We start from the raw sequence: 8264 nt of genomic DNA, 5'->3' as shown, positions 1-8264 counted from the left end.
GAAAGACAGTGGAGCCGCGTGCTATTCACAGACGAATCGCGATTCTGTCTTTACGGAAATGACCGTCGTAACCGGGTTTGGCGTCGCCGCAATTCCCGGTACAACGAAGAAAACCTTACTCGAGTTAGAGCTTTCCATGGTGGTTCAGTGATGGTATGGGCGGGAATATCATTCTTTCATCGCACAGAAATTGTAATAGTGCTTCCACCAGGATTAAATTCAGCACGATACGTGGAGGAAATTTTAAGTCGGCATGTGCTCCCAATGCGCGATAGAATTGGAAGACAATTTTTGCTGATGCAAGACAATGCTCGTCCTCATACGGCACAAAATACTCGTCGCTTTCTCAGATCAAATGACATCACAACTCTTGAACATCCATCAATGAGTCCAGATCTCAACCCTATCGAACATCTATGGGATATCCTTGGACGACGATTGCGAAGTATGGAAAGACCTCTTGTAACTTTGGAAGCACTAGGAGTTGCACTTCGACGACTTTGGAACGATATCCCCCAAGAATTGATACGTCGGTGCATCAATATGCAAGAGCGATGCCAAGAAGTTATACGGCAAAGAGGAGGCAATACGCGTTTTTAAATACATATGAATAAACGCCCTCCTCCACCACACACACACACACACGGGCGCGTACACACACACACACACATACACATACACACAAGGTACAAGTCCGACCGTGCAACCTCCTCGTGGTGTACCTTGGGTTATGCTAATGCCGGCGGCACACTTAACATTTTTATAAAAAATTTTTCAAAATGTAATTAAACGTCCATAACGGTATTTTTCAATAAGTCATTTTAAAAACATGCTTCAATTCATGCTAATTTGTGCCAGAAAACGTTTTTTGCAACTCCATAGAACTGTTCGACTTTGTAAAATTTTTGAGATTTGAATCCTTGTCAAATTTTCCATCCTGTTTCCTAGTGTAAAAGCATCTTCGAGGAAAATTAATTTTGCGAATTGAAAGTATGTAGAATCTTTACCCTTTAAAATGAGCCGATAACAATTGTTTTGCGATATTTGATCACGAAGTTATCACAGTTCAAAGATCAACAATTTTTTAGCAAAAATTTAGCAATTCTTTAAAACTTTGCGAAGTTCCATGGCGTAAATGGAAAATTGCCCAGAAATTCGATGTACAGCATTCGAAAGTCTGAATCTTTACCTTTAATTTGTTTTTTTGTTGAGCTCTGTACGATTCCTTTTCACCGAGTTAATCAACATTAAAGCAAAAAGGATCACTTTTGCTTCACTGATGATTAACTCGGTGAAAAAGAATCGTACAGAGCTCATCAAAAAAGCAAATTAAAGGTAAAGGTTCACGCTTTCGAATGCTGTAAACCAAATTTTTATACGATTTTTAATTCACTCCATGGAACTTCTCAAATTTAGTAAAAAATTTTTAGTATTTAAAATTTGACGTACTTCTATTTATGTTTGTGTAACTTCACGAAATAAGAGTAAGACCGTTTTTTGAAGTATTGGTCTGAAAAGTAGAGATTTCCAGCTTTAAAATGCTTTTTTTAAAATTTTTTTACAACCATTTTTGACGAAGTTACACTATTTTGAAATTTGCCTATTTTTGGGGGGCAGGATAAGTGATGCTTTAATTTTGCTGAGTGTACATAGGTTATTTTATACTTTTTATTGTTTTAATTGTGAGAGTCGTTAACTTGATATTATTGCAATATTTTAAAGTTTTTTAAACTATTATTAAATTTTGATAATATGTTGATAAAAATTTTGCGCCCAATTAATAATATTACTAAATATCCCAATTTAACGAATCTTTTGAATGCTATACGATCATTTCTAAATTCAAATGCTGATCCAGAAAGAATGTTTTCCCTTTTAAGTGATATTAAAAATAAAAAACGCAACAAACTTTCGTCAACTTCTGTTAATGCTAGTTGCATTTTTAAGTCAGTGTTGAATGCGAAAGGAGAAACATGCTTAAATATGATGATTGATGAAAAGCATTTGTCGCTTATGTCAACGGAGAACTTATATGCTAGTGCTACTAAAAAAGACAAAAGTACTTTAAGACTGTATGCTGCAGATGTTAATGATGTTGCTGGACCCTCGTGGACAGATTGAAAAGATGTCCTATATTAGATTATTAAAATATTGTCCGTAAATCTCTAAATACAATAGGTACACTAAGCCTTAAGAAATAGATGAATTGTAATAGATTATTCTTCTCATATTTACCTGCAACTGATCAATTTTTTAAGGCTTAAGACTTGTATATAGTATAAGGCTTATTGCATTTATTATGATTTGGACTAAAATCATTACGCTTAAAAGTGTGTAAAAAATATTGTCCGTGGAGACATCACGCTTATATAGAAAAGGGATAAGCGTGTAACAAATATTGTCGGTGGAGATATCACGCTCAAAAGCGTGTAAAAAATATTGTCCGTGGAGACACCACGCTTATATAGAAAAGGGATAAGCGTGTAATAAATATTGTCCGTGGAGACATCACGCTTAAGGGGAGGTTCTAGTCAAAATCGAAAAAAAAAATTTTTTTTTTTTTTGCTTTATTTTCATCTTTAAGGTCTTGAAAATGTGTAGCCAAAAGGATATTCCCTATATAATTTATTTTAGGAGTTATAGCGTATTAGATGAGAGAGTGCGTCGGCCGAAAAACAGGTATAAACGCGCGCTCGGAGCGACTTCGAGGGAGGGGCATTTTTTACCGCCTAAGCAGTGTATCTACTGCAGGTAGAAAGTTTGTCTGTATACCCTCGGTCGGACGTGCGTTCTATACTTCTATTTACAGTAACCTATTTCAGTTGCGTTTCGAACGTGAGGCAAGTAACTGTTTCAAAAATGCCGAACACACGAAAATCAATGGGAACTGTTTGACCATATCGGCCTCGAAAGAAAAAATTCTATTACAATCCCGATAAAATAGAAGCAGAAACTGAGTATGCTAGTACTTCAGCGAAAAAAATTAAAGACGCGAGTACGATGATATTGAAATTGATGTTGGCCATAATAACGTTATTATAAATCTTCTGACTGTTTTCATCTTTTTATCTCAGTGTTTAAAATATAAAAAATGTGACGGTGATGTGACATTTTCTCGTACGTGTGACCGTGGACTTGGTTTTAATTTAGTAATCAAGTGCAAGTGCAATGATCAACAACGCGTTTCTTCGAGTCCTTTAGTAAATGGTGCATACGAAATAAATCGCCGTTTGATGTTTGTTATGCGGATTCTGGGACTCGGATTACGGTCGATAAATACTTTTTGTTCCCTAATGGAACTGTCTTCAGGCTTTGCAAATGGTACGTACTATGCATTTATCACTAATCTGCTCGAGGCAGCAAAGAGTACATTCGAAGTTATTCAACGTAAAGCGATTGCTGAAGAAAGACAGAAGAACGCGGAGGCGGGAAATGAAGAAACACATTTGAGCGTGTCGGGCGACGGTTCGTGGAAAAGACGTGGCTTTTCGTCGTTATTTGGAATTGCAACGCTGATCGGAAAATATACGCACAAAGTGTTGGATTTTGTTGTAAAGTCGTCATTCTGCCAAAGCTGCAGCAACTGGGCCAGCAAAAAAGGAACTAATGAGTACGATATCTGGCATGATACTCATGAACAACATTGCAGCATAAATCACACTGGAAGTGCTGGTAAGATGGAGGTAGATTGTATGAAAGAAATGTTTTGTCGATCAGAATCGCACGGCGTGAAATATGCTACATATACCGGCGACGGTGACACGAAAATTTTCCAAGCTCTCCTCAATTGTAATCTTTATAGCGACCTTACCGTTCATAAGAAGGAATGTATAGGTCATGTGCAGAAGCGCATGGGCACAAGATTGCGCGCAGCCAAGAAACAACATAAAGGAATCGGAGGTAAAGGTGCAGGAAAATTGACTGACAAATTGGTAAAAGATTTGACTTTATATTATGGACTTGCCATTAGGCGACACCCTGATTCGGCCGAAGAAATGAAGAAAGCTGTGTGGGCAACGTTCGATCATAAATGTTCCACCGATGAGAAACCGAAACATGAAAACTGCCCGCCAGGTGAAAACAGTTGGTGTAAATGGCGTGTTGCAGAAGCTAAGGGAGAACTCGCCGATTTCCACCATGAACCTGCCCTTACAGCATCAGTTCAAGAAGCAATTCGACCCGTATATGGAGCTCTTTCAAGTGACGATTTGCTACAAAGATACACAGGTGGAAACACGCAAAATGACAACGAAAGCTTCAACGCTTGTCTGTGGAAACTGGTCCCCAAACACTTTCATTGTGGCGAACAAACCATCAGAACAGCAGCATACATAGCTTTCGGCATCTTTAATGAAGGCTATTCATCTATATTAACCTTTAGAGGACGGGGATTGGGGGCGCGTTATCAGCCTAAGGAAATGCATGAAAAAGGTATCTTATATCATGGATTGGTCGTGGGTAAAGTGTCGATCACGGATTGCGCCAATATATTGGCTTTCCCGTCCTCAAGGGGTACGGCTAATGTTAAAAATTACAGTGTTCAGAACACGCGTTATTGACCACGAAATTCGATAAAAGTATGGCTGAAGAAGTTTTTAGAGTCGCTGAACACAAACCTGAGATCAAATTTAGCAGATTCATGACCCAAAATACCGCCACCCCCACCCACAATACCCTGAAATGACCCGATTTTTTGATGATCACCAAATTCGTTGAAAATACGATATAGGGTTTTCATGGTCACTAAAAACGAATCTGGAATCAGATTTGGCCGATCTTTGAATTTTCTACCCCTCTCCCCTTCCCCCATACCTCAAAATCGCCTTATTTTTTATGATCACAGTATTTGATGGAAACGTGACTTCGAAGTTTTTGAAGCTACTGAAGTGGAATTTGAGATCATATTTTGGAAGTTTGGTTTTTTATAATTGAAATTTCAATTTTTCAAATTTATTTTGACTTGTTATAGAGATAGAGAAAATAAAAACAATGTTTTTCGCAATTCAATAGCTTTAGCGAACTGAATTTTATCATATTAGTTATTCTAAAGCTATTATTGTAAATTGATTAGTAAATCGGTCTGTAAAAATTTTTTATTGAGTTTTCAAGTTTTCAAATTCGTAATCAGCGACCTCAAAAACCCCCAAAAAGTAATGTTAAATCCAAGATCAAGTACCTTTTTGTTTACGCAAATATATGGGTTTTCCCGTCCTCTTAAGGTTAAAAACCATGCAGACGTTGGGAATCGTAATCGGAACAAACAGTAGAAACTTCGCTGCGAAGACTGACGAAGAGCGCGTCAAGTCAGCGAACGCGAGTCAGTCAGAGTTGATGAAAAAGGCCAGAATTGAAAAAATGAGCGCTGAAGTGCAGCAAAACATACTCTTCGAGGATGAGGAAGGAACCCTGTATGGTGCTGGAATAGCTGATTAGATGTAAGTGTAAAAAAACAAACATTACTTACGATTTTTTCTTCCTCAAACTTTAAACGCGTTTTTCTCGAAATAACTTTTTTTTGCGCGCCGCACACGATTCCGCTTCAACGACTTAACCGATTTCGATGTTTGACGGCTCAAATTAAAGCTTATTCAATTTAGGTGTCCTTCAGGAAGCGTTTTAAAAAAAAATTGTTTATTATTGTTTTTTTAACGTTAAAGCAAAACAAAAAAACTGGAAAAGAGGGTTTTCTTTTTCGAATGGCCGTCATTTATTTTTAAAAGGATTTTTTAAAAATCGCAAAATCATAAGGCCCCCCAAATTTCACCTATTTTAAGAATATTTTTGGTTTTTTTGTTTCAGATCACTTAGCAGGGCCGTAGAGTGTGCAGCGCACATTGCTTATCGCCGCGCACGGCTTTATTCAGTGAGGGCTGGAGCCGCCATTTTGATTTTTTTTTTTGGAAAAAATGTTATTTATATTTTCAAACATGTACTAATAAATGCAATAAAAAGTTTTTTCAAAAAACATTTACGTTCGCTCAAAAAAAAATCATGAAATTACGTTAATTTTCGGGCCTTTTGACTAGAACCTCCCCTTAAAAGCGTGTAAAAAATATTGTCCGTGGAGATATCACGCTTATATAGAAAAAAGATAAGCGTGTAACAAATATTGTCTGTGGAGACCACGCTTAAAAGCGTGTAAAAAATATTATCCGCGAAGACATCATAGGAAAAGAATAAGCGTGTAAAAAGTATTGTAAAGGACCCCGCAGCATTAGGTGAAAAGGTCTTTTTACGAATTTGGTTCATTTTTGGATGTTGTAGTTATCGTCATTCTGAACAAATGTCTCAATGGGCACAACTTGATCTTATGAGCCGACCATATCCGAAAATGAGTCAAATCCGCAGAAAGATATTTTCCCATAAGAATGCTGCGGGGTCCTTCGTATAACGAAATTATGTTTAATTTATGCGTTCGAGATCCTTCCTATCCTCCTATCCCTCACATATACATCAACATACACAGGGAAATGTAAAAAATTACATTTTATGATTTAAAAAATTATTTTATAGATTACACACACAATGATTTAAAATATTTGTATTTGTCAATATTTGTATTAAAATCATATATACTTTAATAGAAACATTTAATATAGTTATATTAATAAATTAAATGTAATTTTTCACATTCCCCTCCTGACGGAAGAGACCACCACCTTCTCGCGGTTTCCGTCGAGCAACAATATGTACGTTATTTAAAATAAATGTCCAAATAAATTTAGAATAATTTTTTAATAATTAACGTTTAAGTGATATCTAAAGTAGTACAATTAATTTTTTATTATAACGTACTTCTTAAATGAAAAAAACGTACATGTTGGCCAAGAGTGGACTGTATATTTACAAATTGTAATTTAACATATTTCGTTTAAGTACGCATCTTAATATTATCTAAAACATCTAACTTTGTTCTGATTAATATGGAAAATATATAGTAAAAGACATAAAGTAAAAGAGAAAATATAAAATAAGAGATAGAAAAAGAGATTTTGATAATAACATCGCGCGTCGCGTCGACAAACCGAGATTCTTAGAATACGCGAAAACGCGAGAGCGATCTAATGATTGATGATGTTTGTGGACTATATACCGCATTTGTAAACGTCAAACGTAATTATTCGATAAATAAAATGCGCAGATAATACATTATTGAAAGCCTTTATATGTTATATAATTTTACAACAATTTTTTTTATTTGCTTATTAAAAAGCGAATCGATTTCTTCTTACAGTTATTGCTCGAAAACTATACATATGAGAGTAGTATATGATTACTACAATTTATTAAAAATTATCACTCATAACTCTCATATGTGTAGTTTTCGAGCAATAACTGTAAGAAGAAATCGATTCGCTTTTTAATAAACAAATAAAAAGTTATTGTAAAATTACATATATATACAGGGTGATTCAAAATGAACATAGTGTCCTTGAAATGTCATATTCCTGACTTAATTCTAAGACGATTTTTCCTTTGCAAAAATGTTGTCAGAAGATTAGTTTTTGAATTATAACAAGAAATAGTTAGCGAATGACTGAGCGCGTAGAGAAGGTAGCCAGGGGCGGTACAACTCACTGTCCGAGGCGGATGGTACAGGGTCCCTCGCTGCGATCACATAATCGCTACATACGTACGCATGAGCATATGGAATCGCATTCACACACACACACACATACACACGCACGCACGCACGCACGCACGCACGCACACGCACAAAATTACCTTGTAAAAATTCGGTGACTTCACGTTGCAGTAAAAGAGAAAAACCTCCATTTCGATGGATCACGTACAGCTCCAAACAAATGTTTATGTTAATTAAACTTCCATTGCTCTTATAAATTTAATTTAGGTATCACATGTTTCCACTGACACAGAAAAAAAAACAAACGTGTTCTTATTTCACTTCATCTTATTACACCGTGTGCACTAATTTATTAGTGCAGGAATAAAGAACAGACCTAGTGTTCTTATCGACCGCGATAGTATAAACATAAACATAACCAATAAAATCGATCGTCTACTTCGTCGAGTCAATAAGTGTCGTATTAGCGTTGTGTTAATCATGTGTATTCTTTTCTTCGAGTGATTTTTTTAAGTGACGAATGTGTGTGTGATTAATCGACAGTAATTAATAATTAACTAATAAATTCGGTATTAAAGTCATTCGACTAGTGCTTGCTGTCGTTGAGTAAATGCTTCTTTCTTCGAGTGCTTTTCAGTCCACGAATAATTAATCGACAGTAGTGATGCATCGTAATTAA

The sequence above is a fragment of the Cyphomyrmex costatus genome, unplaced genomic scaffold (assembly GCF_001594065.2).
Source record: "Cyphomyrmex costatus isolate MS0001 unplaced genomic scaffold, Ccosl1.0 scaffold1691, whole genome shotgun sequence".
In the NCBI taxonomy this organism is placed as follows: domain Eukaryota; kingdom Metazoa; phylum Arthropoda; class Insecta; order Hymenoptera; family Formicidae; genus Cyphomyrmex; species Cyphomyrmex costatus.
The sequence above is the reverse complement of the archived record's forward strand: the minus strand, read 5'-3'. Positions refer to the sequence as shown.